The sequence below is a fragment of the Asparagus officinalis genome, chromosome 5, assembly GCF_001876935.1.
Source record: "Asparagus officinalis chromosome 5, Aspof.V1, whole genome shotgun sequence".
Classification (NCBI taxonomy): domain Eukaryota; kingdom Viridiplantae; phylum Streptophyta; class Magnoliopsida; order Asparagales; family Asparagaceae; genus Asparagus; species Asparagus officinalis.
Window position 1 is genome coordinate 32,199,312 of NC_033798.1, and position 21,133 is coordinate 32,220,444.

Consider the following 21,133-nt stretch of genomic DNA (forward strand, 5'->3'; position numbering starts at 1 on the left):
TCTTGTACTCTTTGGAGTATTGAGGAACAGTTTATACTCTTGTACTCTTTGGAGTATTGAGGAACAGTTTATACTCTTGTACTCTTTGGAGTATTGAGGAACAGTTTATACTCTTGTACTCTTTGGAGTATTGAGGAACAGTTTATACTCTTGTACTCTTTGGAGTATTGAGGAACAGTTTATACTCTTGTACTCTTTGGAGTATTGAGGAACAGTTTATACTCTTGTACTCTTTGGAGTATTGAGGAACAGTTTATACTCTTGTACTCTTTGGAGTATTGAGGAACAGTTTATACTCTTGTACTCTTTGGAGTATTGAGGAACAGTTTATACTCTTGTACTCTTTGGAGTATTGAGGAACAGTTTATACTCTTGTACTCTTTGGAGTATTGAGGAACAGTTTATACTCTTGTACTCTTTGGAGTATTGAGGAACAGTTTATACTCTTGTACTCTTTGGAGTATTGAGGAACAGTTTATACTCTTGTACTCTTTGGAGTATTGAGGAACAGTTTATACTCTTGTACTCTTTGGAGTATTGAGGAACAGTTTATACTCTTGTACTCTTTGGAGTATTGAGGAACAGTTTATACTCTTGTACTCTTTGGAGTATTGAGGAACAGTTTATACTCTTGTACTCTTTGGAGTATTGAGGAACAGTTTATACTCTTGTACTCTTTGGAGTATTGAGGAACAGTTTATACTCTTGTACTCTTTGGAGTATTGAGGAACAGTTTATACTCTTGTACTCTTTGGAGTATTGAGGAACAGTTTATACTCTTGTACTCTTTGGAGTATTGAGGAACAGTTTATACTCTTGTACTCTTTGGAGTATTGAGGAACAGTTTATACTCTTGTACTCTTTGGAGTATTGAGGAACAGTTTATACTCTTGTACTCTTTGGAGTATTGAGGAACAGTTTATACTCTTGTACTCTTTGGAGTATTGAGGAACAGTTTATACTCTTGTACTCTTTGGAGTATTGAGGAACAGTTTATACTCTTGTACTCTTTGGAGTATTGAGGAACAGTTTATACTCTTGTACTCTTTGGAGTATTGAGGAACAGTTTATACTCTTGTACTCTTTGGAGTATTGAGGAACAGTTTATACTCTTGTACTCTTTGGAGTATTGAGGAACAGTTTATACTCTTGTACTCTTTGGAGTATTGAGGAACAGTTTATACTCTTGTACTCTTTGGAGTATTGAGGAACAGTTTATACTCTTGTACTCTTTGGAGTATTGAGGAACAGTTTATACTCTTGTACTCTTTGGAGTATTGAGGAACAGTTTATACTCTTGTACTCTTTGGAGTATTGAGGAACAGTTTATACTCTTGTACTCTTTGGAGTATTGAGGAACAGTTTATACTCTTGTACTCTTTGGAGTATTGAGGAACAGTTTATACTCTTGTACTCTTTGGAGTATTGAGGAACAGTTTATACTCTTGTACTCTTTGGAGTATTGAGGAACAGTTTATACTCTTGTACTCTTTGGAGTATTGAGGAACAGTTTATACTCTTGTACTCTTTGGAGTATTGAGGAACAGTTTATACTCTTGTACTCTTTGGAGTATTGAGGAACAGTTTATACTCTTGTACTCTTTGGAGTATTGAGGAACAGTTTATACTCTTGTACTCTTTGGAGTATTGAGGAACAGTTTATACTCTTGTACTCTTTGGAGTATTGAGGAACAGTTTATACTCTTGTACTCTTTGGAGTATTGAGGAACAGTTTATACTCTTGTACTCTTTGGAGTATTGAGGAACAGTTTATACTCTTGTACTCTTTGGAGTATTGAGGAACAGTTTATACTCTTGTACTCTTTGGAGTATTGAGGAACAGTTTATACTCTTGTACTCTTTGGAGTATTGAGGAACAGTTTATACTCTTGTACTCTTTGGAGTATTGAGGAACAGTTTATACTCTTGTACTCTTTGGAGTATTGAGGAACAGTTTATACTCTTGTACTCTTTGGAGTATTGAGGAACAGTTTATACTCTTGTACTCTTTGGAGTATTGAGGAACAGTTTATACTCTTGTACTCTTTGGAGTATTGAGGAACAGTTTATACTCTTGTACTCTTTGGAGTATTGAGGAACAGTTTATACTCTTGTACTCTTTGGAGTATTGAGGAACAGTTTATACTCTTGTACTCTTTGGAGTATTGAGGAACAGTTTATACTCTTGTACTCTTTGGAGTATTGAGGAACAGTTTATACTCTTGTACTCTTTGGAGTATTGAGGAACAGTTTATACTCTTGTACTCTTTGGAGTATTGAGGAACAGTTTATACTCTTGTACTCTTTGGAGTATTGAGGAACAGTTTATACTCTTGTACTCTTTGGAGTATTGAGGAACAGTTTATACTCTTGTACTCTTTGGAGTATTGAGGAACAGTTTATACTCTTGTACTCTTTGGAGTATTGAGGAACAGTTTATACTCTTGTACTCTTTGGAGTATTGAGGAACAGTTTATACTCTTGTACTCTTTGGAGTATTGAGGAACAGTTTATACTCTTGTACTCTTTGGAGTATTGAGGAACAGTTTATACTCTTGTACTCTTTGGAGTATTGAGGAACAGTTTATACTCTTGTACTCTTTGGAGTATTGAGGAACAGTTTATACTCTTGTACTCTTTGGAGTATTGAGGAACAGTTTATACTCTTGTACTCTTTGGAGTATTGAGGAACAGTTTATACTCTTGTACTCTTTGGAGTATTGAGGAACAGTTTATACTCTTGTACTCTTTGGAGTATTGAGGAACAGTTTATACTCTTGTACTCTTTGGAGTATTGAGGAACAGTTTATACTCTTGTACTCTTTGGAGTATTGAGGAACAGTTTATACTCTTGTACTCTTTGGAGTATTGAGGAACAGTTTATACTCTTGTACTCTTTGGAGTATTGAGGAACAGTTTATACTCTTGTACTCTTTGGAGTATTGAGGAACAGTTTATACTCTTGTACTCTTTGGAGTATTGAGGAACAGTTTATACTCTTGTACTCTTTGGAGTATTGAGGAACAGTTTATACTCTTGTACTCTTTGGAGTATTGAGGAACAGTTTATACTCTTGTACTCTTTGGAGTATTGAGGAACAGTTTATACTCTTGTACTCTTTGGAGTATTGAGGAACAGTTTATACTCTTGTACTCTTTGGAGTATTGAGGAACAGTTTATACTCTTGTACTCTTTGGAGTATTGAGGAACAGTTTATACTCTTGTACTCTTTGGAGTATTGAGGAACAGTTTATACTCTTGTACTCTTTGGAGTATTGAGGAACAGTTTATACTCTTGTACTCTTTGGAGTATTGAGGAACAGTTTATACTCTTGTACTCTTTGGAGTATTGAGGAACAGTTTATACTCTTGTACTCTTTGGAGTATTGAGGAACAGTTTATACTCTTGTACTCTTTGGAGTATTGAGGAACAGTTTATACTCTTGTACTCTTTGGAGTATTGAGGAACAGTTTATACTCTTGTACTCTTTGGAGTATTGAGGAACAGTTTATACTCTTGTACTCTTTGGAGTATTGAGGAACAGTTTATACTCTTGTACTCTTTGGAGTATTGAGGAACAGTTTATACTCTTGTACTCTTTGGAGTATTGAGGAACAGTTTATACTCTTGTACTCTTTGGAGTATTGAGGAACAGTTTATACTCTTGTACTCTTTGGAGTATTGAGGAACAGTTTATACTCTTGTACTCTTTGGAGTATTGAGGAACAGTTTATACTCTTGTACTCTTTGGAGTATTGAGGAACAGTTTATACTCTTGTACTCTTTGGAGTATTGAGGAACAGTTTATACTCTTGTACTCTTTGGAGTATTGAGGAACAGTTTATACTCTTGTACTCTTTGGAGTATTGAGGAACAGTTTATACTCTTGTACTCTTTGGAGTATTGAGGAACAGTTTATACTCTTGTACTCTTTGGAGTATTGAGGAACAGTTTATACTCTTGTACTCTTTGGAGTATTGAGGAACAGTTTATACTCTTGTACTCTTTGGAGTATTGAGGAACAGTTTATACTCTTGTACTCTTTGGAGTATTGAGGAACAGTTTATACTCTTGTACTCTTTGGAGTATTGAGGAACAGTTTATACTCTTGTACTCTTTGGAGTATTGAGGAACAGTTTATACTCTTGTACTCTTTGGAGTATTGAGGAACAGTTTATACTCTTGTACTCTTTGGAGTATTGAGGAACAGTTTATACTCTTGTACTCTTTGGAGTATTGAGGAACAGTTTATACTCTTGTACTCTTTGGAGTATTGAGGAACAGTTTATACTCTTGTACTCTTTGGAGTATTGAGGAACAGTTTATACTCTTGTACTCTTTGGAGTATTGAGGAACAGTTTATACTCTTGTACTCTTTGGAGTATTGAGGAACAGTTTATACTCTTGTACTCTTTGGAGTATTGAGGAACAGTTTATACTCTTGTACTCTTTGGAGTATTGAGGAACAGTTTATACTCTTGTACTCTTTGGAGTATTGAGGAACAGTTTATACTCTTGTACTCTTTGGAGTATTGAGGAACAGTTTATACTCTTGTACTCTTTGGAGTATTGAGGAACAGTTTATACTCTTGTACTCTTTGGAGTATTGAGGAACAGTTTATACTCTTGTACTCTTTGGAGTATTGAGGAACAGTTTATACTCTTGTACTCTTTGGAGTATTGAGGAACAGTTTATACTCTTGTACTCTTTGGAGTATTGAGGAACAGTTTATACTCTTGTACTCTTTGGAGTATTGAGGAACAGTTTATACTCTTGTACTCTTTGGAGTATTGAGGAACAGTTTATACTCTTGTACTCTTTGGAGTATTGAGGAACAGTTTATACTCTTGTACTCTTTGGAGTATTGAGGAACAGTTTATACTCTTGTACTCTTTGGAGTATTGAGGAACAGTTTATACTCTTGTACTCTTTGGAGTATTGAGGAACAGTTTATACTCTTGTACTCTTTGGAGTATTGAGGAACAGTTTATACTCTTGTACTCTTTGGAGTATTGAGGAACAGTTTATACTCTTGTACTCTTTGGAGTATTGAGGAACAGTTTATACTCTTGTACTCTTTGGAGTATTGAGGAACAGTTTATACTCTTGTACTCTTTGGAGTATTGAGGAACAGTTTATACTCTTGTACTCTTTGGAGTATTGAGGAACAGTTTATACTCTTGTACTCTTTGGAGTATTGAGGAACAGTTTATACTCTTGTACTCTTTGGAGTATTGAGGAACAGTTTATACTCTTGTACTCTTTGGAGTATTGAGGAACAGTTTATACTCTTGTACTCTTTGGAGTATTGAGGAACAGTTTATACTCTTGTACTCTTTGGAGTATTGAGGAACAGTTTATACTCTTGTACTCTTTGGAGTATTGAGGAACAGTTTATACTCTTGTACTCTTTGGAGTATTGAGGAACAGTTTATACTCTTGTACTCTTTGGAGTATTGAGGAACAGTTTATACTCTTGTACTCTTTGGAGTATTGAGGAACAGTTTATACTCTTGTACTCTTTGGAGTATTGAGGAACAGTTTATACTCTTGTACTCTTTGGAGTATTGAGGAACAGTTTATACTCTTGTACTCTTTGGAGTATTGAGGAACAGTTTATACTCTTGTACTCTTTGGAGTATTGAGGAACAGTTTATACTCTTGTACTCTTTGGAGTATTGAGGAACAGTTTATACTCTTGTACTCTTTGGAGTATTGAGGAACAGTTTATACTCTTGTACTCTTTGGAGTATTGAGGAACAGTTTATACTCTTGTACTCTTTGGAGTATTGAGGAACAGTTTATACTCTTGTACTCTTTGGAGTATTGAGGAACAGTTTATACTCTTGTACTCTTTGGAGTATTGAGGAACAGTTTATACTCTTGTACTCTTTGGAGTATTGAGGAACAGTTTATACTCTTGTACTCTTTGGAGTATTGAGGAACAGTTTATACTCTTGTACTCTTTGGAGTATTGAGGAACAGTTTATACTCTTGTACTCTTTGGAGTATTGAGGAACAGTTTATACTCTTGTACTCTTTGGAGTATTGAGGAACAGTTTATACTCTTGTACTCTTTGGAGTATTGAGGAACAGTTTATACTCTTGTACTCTTTGGAGTATTGAGGAACAGTTTATACTCTTGTACTCTTTGGAGTATTGAGGAACAGTTTATACTCTTGTACTCTTTGGAGTATTGAGGAACAGTTTATACTCTTGTACTCTTTGGAGTATTGAGGAACAGTTTATACTCTTGTACTCTTTGGAGTATTGAGGAACAGTTTATACTCTTGTACTCTTTGGAGTATTGAGGAACAGTTTATACTCTTGTACTCTTTGGAGTATTGAGGAACAGTTTATACTCTTGTACTCTTTGGAGTATTGAGGAACAGTTTATACTCTTGTACTCTTTGGAGTATTGAGGAACAGTTTATACTCTTGTACTCTTTGGAGTATTGAGGAACAGTTTATACTCTTGTACTCTTTGGAGTATTGAGGAACAGTTTATACTCTTGTACTCTTTGGAGTATTGAGGAACAGTTTATACTCTTGTACTCTTTGGAGTATTGAGGAACAGTTTATACTCTTGTACTCTTTGGAGTATTGAGGAACAGTTTATACTCTTGTACTCTTTGGAGTATTGAGGAACAGTTTATACTCTTGTACTCTTTGGAGTATTGAGGAACAGTTTATACTCTTGTACTCTTTGGAGTATTGAGGAACAGTTTATACTCTTGTACTCTTTGGAGTATTGAGGAACAGTTTATACTCTTGTACTCTTTGGAGTATTGAGGAACAGTTTATACTCTTGTACTCTTTGGAGTATTGAGGAACAGTTTATACTCTTGTACTCTTTGGAGTATTGAGGAACAGTTTATACTCTTGTACTCTTTGGAGTATTGAGGAACAGTTTATACTCTTGTACTCTTTGGAGTATTGAGGAACAGTTTATACTCTTGTACTCTTTGGAGTATTGAGGAACAGTTTATACTCTTGTACTCTTTGGAGTATTGAGGAACAGTTTATACTCTTGTACTCTTTGGAGTATTGAGGAACAGTTTATACTCTTGTACTCTTTGGAGTATTGAGGAACAGTTTATACTCTTGTACTCTTTGGAGTATTGAGGAACAGTTTATACTCTTGTACTCTTTGGAGTATTGAGGAACAGTTTATACTCTTGCAAGAGTAGGCAGAGGGGAGAAAAACAAGTGCAGGCGGCTGATTGGGGCGTGAGCAGAGTTTTTTTTTTCTTTTTGGCTTGGACGGTGTGCAGGCAGCGCAAGGCAGAGGAAAAAGTCGGCTTGCAGAGAAGAAAAATAGCGGCTGCAACAGAGGAAAAATCCTAGGGTTTTGTGAAGAGAGAAAAAGGCTTTTGAAGGCTGACCTTTTCTTGTGAAGAAAAGCAAGGAGCCTATTTGAGGGTTTAGATTGTGAGAGTTGTAAACCCATTGTATTCTTTTTCTCTTTAATAGTAGATTTCCCCCTCCTTGCCCCGTGGACGTAGGTAGTTTGCCGAACCACGTAAAATTGGTTTGTTTGAGTTTGTGGCCATTGTAATAGTTTTAGGATCTCTCGACGCGTAGTCCTAGAGCTGACGAGAGGAAGAGCTAATATCCCACTTTTATGGGATATTAGGCTTCAGATTCTTGTTCCCTTTGAGAAACAAGAATTTTTATCGATCTTTCTCTCTTATTGTGCACCAGAAACTCCCACGTTAAAATTGGTGTTTTGTTTGTGCATTGATATTTGGTTCGTTTGGCTCTCTTGGATTGGCGTTTGGTTTGGTTCCTCGACACAGCACCAGGCACAACAAGTGGTATCAGAGCTCGGGCAACGCTTGGGCTATTTGGAGGAGTAGATCAATTTGGAGGCTCGTCTAGGGCTTCGTTTGGTGATAAAGGTGGGATCTTTTAGTAAAGACTCTATCTTTTCAGTTTTGGATCTATTCTTCGTTCGATTGGTGCGTTGAGAAAGATGTCGAGGAAAGAAGGTGCTTCAGGTGTCGAGGATAATGGCACAAACAACTTTGGATTATGGAGATGCGAGGTTTTGGATGCGCTGAACGCGCAGAATTTGAAGGATACTTTGGAGTTAGATGGCAAGCCAGATGAGATTGAAGAAAAGGTTTGGAAGAAGATGAATCGAACGGCGTGTGGTGTGATTAGATCTTGTTTGACTCAAGATCTAAAATATGATATGATGAATGAGACTTCTGCAAAGAAGATTTGGGAGATTCTTGAAAGCAAGTATTTGACCAAGAGTGTGGAAAATCGCTTGCATTTGAAGAGGAGGCTTTATCATTTCCAATTGAAAAAGGAAACCTCCATTAGAGATCACATGAACCACTACACAAAGCTTCTTGCGGATTTGACGAATGTGGATGTCAAGATTGAAGATGAGGACAAGGCGTTGCTGTTGTTGAGTTCCTTGCCCGACGAGGAATATGAGACCTTTGTTCTTACTCTGATTAATGGGAAGGCATCACTTTCGTATAGTGAGGTCACTGCTGCACTTGTGAATTATCAGCTTCGAAAGAAGGATAAGGAGGCTTCAGTTGAGCCGGTAGCGGAGGCGTTGGTCGCAAGAGGGAAGGGTCCAAACCGAAAGAATTGGAAGTCACAGTCTAGAGTAGGAAAAGATCAGTGTGCTTGGTGCAAGGAGACTGGTCATTGGAAGAAAGACTGCCCAAAGCTCGACGAATGGATGAAGAATAAGCAGAAGGGAAAAGGGAAGCAACCATCATCAGAAGCAAACATCGTATCGGATGGTAATATTTCTGACTCTTCTATTTATCCGCTTTCTATCAGTCCTACAGATAGCTATTCGGAGGAATCTGAATGGATGTTGGATAGTGGTGCGACCTATCATGTGTGTCCTAGAAGGGAATGGTTCTCTAGTTTTGAGAATCTGGTGAATAGTGGTTGTAGGCTGTCTAAAAATCACAATAGATAGTTGATCCCCCATCAAACACCGATGATGGAAGTTACAATCTGACGACTTCCAGTAGGCTACAATTTGAGGACCTTCACGACAACTGATGAAAACTCCAATTCAATAGCCTTCACAATCAACATCGGGAGTTACAATCTGACGACTCTTATATTTTCAAGGAGCCAAGACGAAGATTACAAGAGGACGATCTGTGCAAAGCTCTAGCAAAAGAGACTACAAATTGACGGTCTCTTCATATTAGAATGCAGATATCTCTCAAACCGTAAGGAATTTGGCCAAACGGAGGAAGCGAACCGAAGCCTTCGGCTTGGTTCGGATGGCCCCGTCTCGTCGAGATAGCCGATTTTCATATATAATTCGTCTAATTCCGACTTACGGTTTGAAAGTTATGACCTGTTCTTCGCAGCAAATTATGTTCTGAGGTCCGTCTGCAAGACTGGACTTCATCAGAACATTGGACTTAGCCTGAAGCCCGCCAAGCCCGCCTAAGGTTCGCCTCTGCATTACAGAGTCAAAGCGCACATGCTCAACTCTGCGTTTTCAACATCAAAACGCAGAGTTAATCGCTAAAACAGCACAACTGTGCGTTTTCAGCCTTTAAACAGGCTCAACTCTGCGTTTTCAGTCTAGAAACGCAGAGTTAATCTCTAAAACAGCACAACTGTGCGTTTTCAGCCTTTAAACAGGCTCAACTCTGCGTTTTCAGTCTAGAAACGCAGAGTTAATCTCTAAAACAGCACAACTGTGCGTTTTCAGCCTTTAAACAGGCCCAACTCTGCGTTTTCAGCCTAAAACGCAGAGTTCATCTCTAAAACAGCACAAACTGTGCGTTTTCAGCCTTTAAACAGGTCAACTGTGCGTTTTCAGGCCAACTGTGCGTTTTCAGCCTAAAACGTCCCAACTGTGCGTTTTCAGGCTAACTGTGCGTTTTCAGGCCAACTGTGCGTTTTCAGGCCCAACTCTGCGTTTCAGGTCCAGAAACGCACAGTTCGGGCCCAGAACGCTGTTTTCAGCGTTTTGACTCGTTCAAAACACTAACAGAACGGTTTCAAAACCGTTTTCCCCACGATGTAGGGAGCTTTTTAAGAGGGGGCAATTACACCCCACTCAGCTCATGGAGGAGCTAATTAAGGGGGCGGTTACACCCTTAATCTCCTATAAATACCTCAAAACTCAACTGAGTTCAGATCCTCTTTTTTTTTGGAGGGGGGAGCTGACTTTTTGGGGATCCTGGATCGAGCATCTTGCCGCGTTCTGCAGCAACAAGGAGTTTTGGAGACCAGCAACAGGAGTTTCTTCCTTGGCTTATTAACCGAACTTTCGGTTCAAATCAACTCTTTTTCAAGAGTTCAAACTCGTTCAGAGTTATCAACTCGATCAGAGTTCAAAACTTGCTCTTCAAGTTCTTCTAAAACTCGTCAGAGTTATCAACTCGATCAGAGTTCAAAACTTACTCTACGAGTTCTTCTAGAACTCGTTCAGAGTTATCAACTCGCCAAGAGTTATTTCAAAACTTGCCACGCAAGTTCTCCACAGCGTCAAATCGTGAGGAGAAGACATCGTTCCAGTGAATCAAGACGTTCGGATCGTCAACGGAGAGCAAACTCGACGCGAGCATTCGAGGGAGGCACTCCATCGCCACCGTGAAGAACCCAGAATTAAACAAAGGGGAGAATCAAATTCGTTCTCCTCTCTTTTGTAATCGGAATCCAAATTGTAATTGATTTTGAGGGAATACAAGTCAAATTTTCTTTCATTGTCTTTTTACAACAAATTTTCCATCAAACAGTTACTTCCGCTAGATTGGACTCCAAGAATTCACAAGCGTCCTTAGCTTCGGCAAGTTGTTTTTCCAACTGGGCTATCTCTGTCCGACGCAACTCCAAGTCATGATACAGGTCTACCTTGATTTGTGCCTTCTTGACAGCGCTCACCTGGAGTTGATTAATGCGAGTTTTCAGTACTTGAAGTTCAGATTCAACAGATTTCTGAGAATCACGCCATGCTTGTAGCCTCAGGTCCATTTCTGAAGCAATGTAAGAAGGTGCGCCATTAGCTCGGAAGTTCTGCAACTGCTCGATGTGTTGTTTAAAGTCGACCAAATAAGCTTCAAGGGAATTAGACAATTCGGCGCACCCATGTTCTTTAATTCCTGATACATGGTGATCGAGAGACTTCCTAAAGAGTTCAAAGGGTGAACCTTTAAGGAGAATTCGATCAACCATGGCGTTTAAGAAAAGAACGAAGCTTTGTATGTCAATGCAAAGGGCAACTTTGTCCGGATCTTCATCTGCCAATAAAGCTTGAATGCGATCGGACAATGAGAAAGAAAGATCTGCAGAGAAAAATAGATATAAAACATACACGTTCGCATACGGTAATGAGTAGAATTATCCCAAATTCAAAGTATGATTACCTTGACTCGTCGAGGATGAGACCGGCTCCACGACATCCGAAGTTTGTGTAAAAGTAATGCTGGACGGTGGATTCACTACATCAAGCTGTTGTTCAATTACAATTTTTGACGACTTCGGGTCTAAGTCGCCAAAATCTTGAGGAGCAAGTTCTGTCAATGAGAAAAGAATGAATAAACACTCTGCAAATGTTAATCTAACTGTGAAGCACAATTAGATAAGACGTACCAAGTTGAGCTGAAGTAGCAGGAGGTTGCTCTTCCACCGTAACCTTCGACCCTCCTACTTCATGACCCACTGGAGTCGGAGTAAAAGGCACAATAGGTCCAGCTTCGATAACAGCAGAAGTTGGAGGAGCAGTAACAAGTGGTTCAACTTCAGTTGGGGGACTTGTCAAAAGCAAGAAACCCAGTCCTTCAGGTTGATCACATTCACCAATGACGGCAGAAGCATCAACTTCGTTTGTTGGTCCTACGTCTAAAATTTTTACTTTGGTCATCCAAGAACAATAAGAGATGAAAGTACAGTTAAAAAATAGGGTCCAAAAGGGTATACCTTTCGATGCACCTACTTCAGTAGAATCAACTCGAGTAGTTGGTCCTGCAGTAGCGGATGGAACCGGAACTGACAGTATATCGGAGATCTCTTGATGCACATTTTCGGAAATATCAAGATCGAAATCACGTTCATCGAAATCTCCAATACCCAGATCGTGGGTAAGTTCGGTATCTTTCGGTTCATCGACAGGAATATCTATTAAGCGGAAGAATCCGTCAATGCACATGCAAGGATTATGAAGGAATCAAAGCAAACAAAATGAGATTACCTTCAACAACAGTTGCGGGATCAACAGCGCTACTATCCGCACCCACCTCCTTTAGTTTAACTAAAAGAAGATAAAGCGCACAAGTTAGCAGGAGAGGAATACGTTCTGATTCGCTTATCTCCCGGAAATGCCCCCCAAAGGAGAAAACATCAGTACCTGGGTCATGGGTTGGCGAGGTCGATGTGGTGGCTGGAGGAGGGACAATGTCCGTGTCAAGGGGTTCTTCATTCATAGCCTTGTGTACTTGTTCAGTGAAGCTGGATTCATCAACATCCATTAAACCCGGAGAAGAAGGCTCGGGCATGATTTCCCCTTCCTCTTCTAGCTCAGCTGCAGTGGCAAAAGAAGAAATAAGATGCTATATTCAAAGATAAAATAGTGAAAAGGAGATAAGAATGAGATCTTACCCCCTTTATCAACCGGAAGATCATGAGTAAACTCTTCTTCAGGTAACGAGGGAAGTTGACGTTGTCGATGAGCCGTCTTCTTGATCTTCTTTGAGGCACGAGAATCTCGAGAAACCTCAGAGCTCTCATGTCTAAACTTGGTACGCAATTCGGTTCCTTGAGCTGACTGAGGTTGAACCTCAGAAGGAGCAGTAGGCCGAGATCTTTTCCTGTTAAGAAGTGGGGCAACCTCTTCTTCTTCTTCTTCTGCCTCTTCCTCCTGAGCAGGCCATCTCACGGTCACTAAGAAGTGGGGCAACCTCTTCTTCTTCTTCTTCTGCCTCTTCCTCCTGAGCAGGCCATCTCACGGTCATCTTATTGGAGGATGATAGGGGAATGTTCTTTTCCTTCATTCTAATACCCTTGGAAGGAGCACCAGACGATTGGGGTAAGGAAGCTTGACGAGTCCTGTAAGCCACGGGAGATAGGGGGACATCGGCCTCTGCTTCATCTCTAGTCTCATCCTCCTCACTAGATGTTTCGAAGTCATCGCTCTCCTCGGAATCAACTGTTTGTTTTCCTTTACGAGAAAAGGTAGCGGACGCCTTTTCCTTTTTAATAATTCTCCGAACCACAGCCTCGGATTCCAATTCATGAATCTTCTTCTTCGCGAGAGGAGCGTTGGCAGCTAAAATCCACCGACAGTAGAGGAAAGTTAAATAAAGACCAGGTTCAGCGACAGGTAGACTAAATTGAACTCCGGTACAGCCGGCAACATTCCAGAACCAGGCTCGTACTCCATCAATGAGACTCCCACAAGTTATCAACCATTTGTTGGGATTCCCGACGTACAGTTGATCGTAGCCGAATTGTCGCGCAAAACGGCAAGGAAAATAAGGCTCGATCCTACAAAGGTTCTTCGACCGAAAGACATTATAGCCTAGGCGAATGTTCATGAGCCAATGGAAACTACCCATGTCGAGAGAGGTCCTGTCAGCCCCAGGCATCTCCTCGTCAACAAGCGTGTCATTATAGGCACCAGAAAATTGAGGGAAACACTTGTAGAATTCCCAGCATTTGGCATTCTTGAACTGCCTCACCCGGTCAGCCCACGGTCGGGAAGGATATAACCACTTACATCCTTCTAAGAGCTGCAACAAAGGGATTTCTGGATCAGACGCATCAGGTGCTGACATCATGTCCGCTCGATGGAGAACTAGCCACGCCATTAAATATGTATACGGCAGTTCGACACTCGACAATGGAATTTTAATTGAAGGCTCGGCACCCACTTTGGTAAAAGTGGTAGCTAGGTTACGCAAACCGCTATGGAGGTCAGCAATCATAGCGGAGAGTAAGGATAACCTACCTCCAACGACTAATTGCACGGCGGGAAGAAGAACCTCAAGAGGAAGCGCCTCGGAAGACTGATGTGGCACTACACATTTCTTTAGCCATATGGCCAGATAACCAGCAAGAAGAGTCTCAGGCTTCATTCTTTTAGTGGCTTGCCACAAGAAAGTGCTGAATTTGGTACCCCTAAGAAAACCACCTTCAGATGACTCAGTTCTATAAGACTGGGCGTTAATCTTCGTGGAAAATATTCTTGGTAAGGAGTATTCCCCAATGGCAATCCGGATACTTTCATCATTTCGTGGAGCGGAAGCCCTAACTCCCCATATTTGGTAAGAAATGTATTTGTCTCTGGAATATAGGACTCGAACAAGGCAAGGAAATGATCTACGCTGACTGGAAGACCATGCATGCTGGCTCGGATCGAAGCATATAACCCCAAATTCCTTAATTCTTGATCCCAACGATTAAGTACGTACTTGGTCATTCTAGCCCACCATTTGTCGGGAAGAGAATGAACCCATCCATAACATCTAAACTTTGGAATGGGGAGTTCTCGACCAACCCGAGCAAGCCTATTCTTTACTGTATTGGCCCTTATCATCAGTTCGTTCTGAGGCCCATCATCTGGTCCAAATAAACCCGGATGAAGACCACGGATATTAGGCCTATCGATAGAACCAGGAGCGCTAATGTCTTTACCAATGAATCCATAATGAATGCGCTCGTGGTCTTCTGTCAGGTGCCACGTCATTTTCCTCGGAACAGCCAGATTCCTCAATTGCAGAATTGAACACTGTCTAGGGAATGGAGGAAGGAATAGAAAAGAACCTTTGTGTTCATTCAACCAAATTTCAGGGCCACGGCAGAGGTTATCTGGATCTTCTATTGAATCTCCGAATAGATAATCGGGTTTCTTCAAAGGCTCAGTAGAATCTCTGGTTGAAGTTAAAGGTGAATCGGTTAACAAAGCACGCAAAGTGCGACGATGGCCTTCACGAATTAATCCAGGGATACTGTCATCACGACCCTCATTAAATTGGCTGGATTTTCGAAGCAGGAAGTCGCCGTTGAAGGAGGCATGAAGGGTACCGCTTTGACCTGGGTCTTCTCTATCAGAGAAGGCCACAGAAGGAAAGAGGACTGAAAAGAAAAGTTGGAAAACAGTTGAACAAAAAGGCTAACAGACAAGGAAACCCGCACTAAGTAGCCGCGACGATTATTGTTGTCGCGCGTTACCGCGACAGCATACGCTGTCGCGCTCACGCGCGGCAGTACGAGCTGCCGCGGTAACTGAGCGGCGGCCTTTGATTTTGAAAAGGCACGAGTTCGACGAAAACTCGCACCTTGACTGTAGTACATGTCTTGATTGAACAAGATATGTGTTTTGAAGCATCGATCCTCTCGATGGAGGATGTCAACTCTTCCCGGATGCCTCTCCAAGGAGGCAAGCAGGGTTATACAGAAAAAAAAATATATATCAATTTTGGACAGGTAAAGAATTGAAAATTCACCTCCAAATGAAGTGGCGGTGGCCTCAACCTCCTCTGATGACTGGGCTACGGATTTTCCCTTTGGAACCCCAGATCTCTTGGGCGACATGGTGAAACTGGTTCAAACAACAACGAAAGTTAGGGTTTTGAATGAGATCTCAAATAAAAAGAAACAAAATGAAATCAAAACACAAAAATATGAGTTCGGGTTTATCAGAGATCAAGAAGAACCAACCTTGGAGATCAAGAAATCTGAGAAAAGACCAAGATTTGAGGAAAAAGGCTCGAAACCCTAGGTTTTGTTCGAGTAAAATCACCCAAATACGAAGAGGTAAAGAAGAGAAAAGTCAGAAAAAACCCTTTTATAAGATATTTGAGGAGGCTTCGAACTCAGGAAAGCGGGAAAAATGGCCAAAAAAAGGGCCCAACATCGGTCTTATAACCCGACTGTCCGAAGCGGTGCGCGGCAGTCTATGCTGCAGCGCTCGAGCGCGACAGTCTATGCTGCAGCGCTCAAGCGCGGCAGTGTATGCTGTCGCGGCTTTGGATATTTTCATGGTCCATACTGCTGCGCAGGAGCATCTAACATACGCAACGATCCCTTGGGTATTTGAACACATACATCTCACCCTGTATTGGGAATATAGTCCCGGACACTCCAATGAATATATGAGTATAAACTGCATCTTCTTGAACCTCCCAAAGGTAGTTCCAATTCAAGACATCAACAACGGCCACGTGATAAACGCAGCACCGGAGGAATCTTAGCTATTCTACAAAGCACCGAATAAGCTAAAAAAATAAAGAAGTCAAGGATTGAAGCCATTCACAGACTATTCTACGCAATTTCCTCAACAAAGCACTGGAGAAATCGCAAGGAAAGCTTATCATATCCAAAGTGTCCCAGACTCCTCTCAAAAATGATAAGTCTGAGATACTTTGGAGGGGGTATCTGTAGGCGTCAAAAAATGTTTACAGACATACAAGTACCACTCAAGACAAAGAGAATGTGATAAATATCAGTATCTAAGTCACGGGAGATCATACAAGCCCAAAGGAAGCAAAAGGATCTATGAATCAACATAGAAGAACAATATGAACACCCACGACAAGAAACACTGACGCGCATTTGCGCGGTAGTGGAAGGTGTTGTGCACACAAACAGAGTGATATTCCTATGAGAATTTGTAGATCTCTTCGATATCTTTCCAACGCATCTTGGATCACCTCATTCCGACATCGGACGAGGAAGTTAGAGCCAAAATACCCGAGAGGTCGCAAACTACATCGAAGGTGCGCGGCAGTGTACACTGCCGCGGAAACAGCGCGACAGTACAAGGTGTCGCACAAATAAACATAGTGAAGCGCCAATGGTAAGTTGTAGAGCTCTTCGATAGATTTCCAACGCATCTTGGATCACCTCATTCCGACATCGGACGAGGAAGTTAGAGCCAAAATACCCGAGAGGTCGCAAACTACATCGAAGGTGCGCGGCAGTGTACACTGCCGCGGTAACAGCGCGACAGTACAAGGTGTCGCACAAATAAACATAGTGAAGCGCCAATGGGAGGTTGTAGAGCTCTTCGATAGATTTCCAACGCATCTTGGATCACCTCATTCCGACATCGGACGAGGAAGTTAGAGCCAAAATACCCGAGAGGTCGCAAACTGCATCGAAGGTGCGCGACAGTGTATACTGCCGCGGTAATATATTGCATATTAAGCCATGATATGATCCAAATCTGAAGAATATCAAAAGACAAAAGTTGTAGATCTCTTCGTCAGCTTTCCAACGCATCTTGGATCACCTCATTCCGACATCGGACGAGGAAGTTAGAGCCAAAATACTTGAGAGGTGCGTGGCAGTGGTAACTGCCGCGGCAATGCGCGACACCACGTACTGTCGCGGCCACTGGGAAGTTGAACACGTCATTTTTGACAGTTTTCTCGAGTTTTGTGCAGCCCACATGGCTTATTAACTGCTGGGGGTCACTTATGAACATGGGGGAAGCAGTTACAAGCGAAAATCATGCCCACTAACCTTATAAAAAGATGGTATTTAAGTAGTGGGACGGCGGTTATAAAAGAGGGCTGAGGAGAGAGCATCCAAGGGGGCTGATTAGAGAACATCCAAGAGGACTGAACAGAGAGTAGATTGGAGCAGAAAAGGCTTGAGTTTTCGGTGATCTTGAGGAAGAGAGAGAGAATTTTCATCTTTCGTAAACAACGTTTGGTGAATCCTAGAGATCTAAGCTTAGACTTGATCTTTGGAAGAACGAACATCTTACATCGATAAGATATTCGTTTTCAAATCTTTACTTCGATAAACGAAGGAGAGATCCCTAAACAGCCTCACGATCTACGAATCGGTGGTCCACGAACTAAAGCGTTCCCGGCACAGGCAAAGTCCCACAAAAGCAGGAGTTGATAAATAATTTCTGTGTTATTTTCGCGAGAGTTGTACTTTCTTTTATTTTCATTGTAATTTCTTGTAAACACATCAAAGTTTAATGGAATCTGCAATGGAAACGACTTTCGCTGAAAACATACCAAGTCAGAATCTCTAAGGCTTTCGATAAGAAAGTCCGACAACAGAGTTTTAAAGAATGAGATTTGGTCCTTACCGTTTGACGACTGATGATCATCAATTCCAAAAAGAAGGAAAAATTCCAAGCTAAATGGGAAGGACCTTTCGTGGTAGAGACGGTTTACTCAAATGGCACATATCGCCTGGTCACTCAAAATGGTGACAAACTTATGATGCCAATAAATGAGAAGTTCCTAAAAAAGTACTATCCTTAGTATGTTCGGGATAACCTATTTAACAGGAAGTTCCTGGGGAACGCTATTCACGGTGTTCCTAAGGATAACCCAAGATCAGATGACTATCCAAGATAGAAATTAATTGTCTGGATAAGTCATTCTTAATTATAATAAAATGATGATTAAGAACCTCCCACTGTATTTTGAAGCCTTCTTTCGTCGAGATGAGATTTGATGACCCCATTCGATCAATTTTTCCTTACGAACCCCCCCACAATTGAATTATGGAATGCTTATGATTTTCCATCATAAAATCCCTCATCGATCAAATCAAATGACGGTGAGCCCACCAAATTCTTCATGGTTAAATCCACCCAAACTCCCACTGTGTCCAAGCCTTTGATACTCCTACTATTGAGGTCTGACATGACACCCTTATCTTCACGTTAAGTCATTATTACTTGACATCGAAAACCCTACTGAGTGATATGTACAAATCAACATTTCCATTGTTATTTGTATCTTTGCTCCCACTGTTTCTTGGTCAAGCCTTCCTATAGTTAGGACCAAAGCTAAAGTCCCCTCTCGATTCCTTCAATGAATAAGAGGCCCACTTTTAAAACCAAAATTCCCTTTCGATAAACGAAAGACCTCCACCCAAGTTGAATGATCAAAGCTATAAAAGTTAGGGTCGTCTCAAACCCCCCACTCGGTTAAACCTCCCCATGGTTTACACCAAAGTTGGGATTTCATCTCGATAAATAAGAAAGTCATATTCTGATCAGGTAACTATAAAAGTTAAGGTTATCCAGATCTTTTTGATTCTCAGAGTGGAGATCTCACTCTTAGTTTCACCTTTTAAGATTCTCGAAGAGGAGATCCCACTTTTAGTTTCTTCTGCATCATGGAGATAGAATATAAAATTTTTCTTCTCTAGCTTTGGGAGATAGAATATAAAATTCTTTCTCTCCTGCATCGGGTTCTTCTTTACCCAAAAGAAGACCTGGAGATAGAATATAAAATTCTTTCTCTCCAGATTTAGGAGATAGAATATAAAATTCTTCCTCTCCTGCGTCGAGTTCATCTTTACCCCAAAAGAAGACCTAAAGATAGAATATAAAATTCTTCCTCTCCAAATTTGGAAGATAGAATATAAAATTCTTCTTCTCCCGTATCGGGTTCGTCTTTACCCTAAAAGAAGACCTGGAGATAGAATATAAAATTCTTTCCCTCCCGCATCAGATTCATCTTTACCCCAAAAGAAGACCTGGAGATAGAATATAAAATTCGTCTTTGCCCCAAGAAAAGACACAATTTTTTCACACAATTGAAATCTATGTCTTTGAGGCATGAGGAATTTTATCTTGAACCCTGAGTAGAGATAAGTCTACGCCTAACACGGGTTGCCATTTAGTCTTTTCTATGAAAAAGACATCGGGATTCATGCCTAGAGGAATTTATCTCAATCCTTAAACCGAGATAAGTCTGCACCTAATACGCACTGTCGGGTTGTACGTTCCCATGAAAATGACCAAGTCTACGTATTCAACATCATAACAACCAAAATCCATACCTTTTATGCATGTAGGATTTTGTCTCGAACCCTGAGTAGAGATAAGTCTGCGCCTAGCACGCGCTGTCGGGTTATACATTCCCGTGAAAATGACCAAGTCTATGTATTCAAAATCATAGCACTAAGTCTAAAAGAATTTATTCTTTTAGCATAACGTTATACGTGAAACGGGTTTTAACAATTCACATGCTAGCCCGATTCAAATGGTAATTGGTAAAAGCACATCAAATCCATTGATGGCTGAGGGTTTGCAAAAATCCTATGAGCACCCCACAAGGGATGATTAAGCCTATGTATTCAAAATTATAGTACTAAGTCTAAAATAATTCATTCTTTTGGCACACTGTTACATGTGAAATATGTTTCAATAATTCACATGATAGCCCGATTCAAACGGTAACCGGTAAAGACACATCAAACCCGCTGATGACTGAGGGTTTGTCAAAAATCCTATGAGCACCCCGCACGGGATGATTAAGTCTATGTATTCAAAATCATAGCACTAAGTCTAAAAGAATTTATTCTTTTGGCATAACGTTATCTGTAAAACGGGTTTCAACAATTTACATACTAGCTCGATTCAAATGGTAATCGGTAAAGGCACACCAAATCCGTTGAGGACTGAGAATTTGCTAAAAATCCTATAAGTATTGTGGTTATTTATCCTAGATTGGATAATGATCATAATAAAGAGAAGAGTGTGCTAAGTAAAAGACCTTGTTTCATTAATAAAGTCAAAATGAAGATACAAAAGTGAAAACTATCGCTCTGAGTACAATCCGCGACTGAGGATCCGGTGTTCCAACATAGAGAGATCGTCGGCAAAGCTCCGCTCGAGTTTAGCCTACAACTCAACCCGAATGGAATCTTCAGATATATCTAGCGTCTTCGCGGCTACGCTACTCAACTTAGCCAACTTCTCTTCTGCAGGCTCTAGTTTCTCCAATGTCTGTCTTCCAGAGTTTTCAGCATTGGCTAAGTCATCCTCAAGAATAGCATGAGATTCTTCGGCGTACTTCAAGGCCTTTTTGAGTTTAGCTATCTCCTCATCGGCCGAAGCTAAAGAGCTAAGTAATTCAGCCTTAGCTTTGTCCTTCCTCAAGAGAATAGCCTCCATCTGCATAACAGAGCTCTCCTGTGACTGAAGATCATGTTCAATGGATGCTCTGGAGTCATGCCACTGCTTCAACTCAGATTCCAACTGAGTAGTAACAAAAGAGGAAACACCTCTAGTCTTCTGCTCCCCTAACTCTGGGATTCGCACTCCAGTACGGTAAGATCTGCAACAAGGGAATCAACTAGCTTTGGGTACCCCTCCTCTCTAATCATCATCATATGGCGGTCAAGAAATCATCTGTACTGATCAAAAC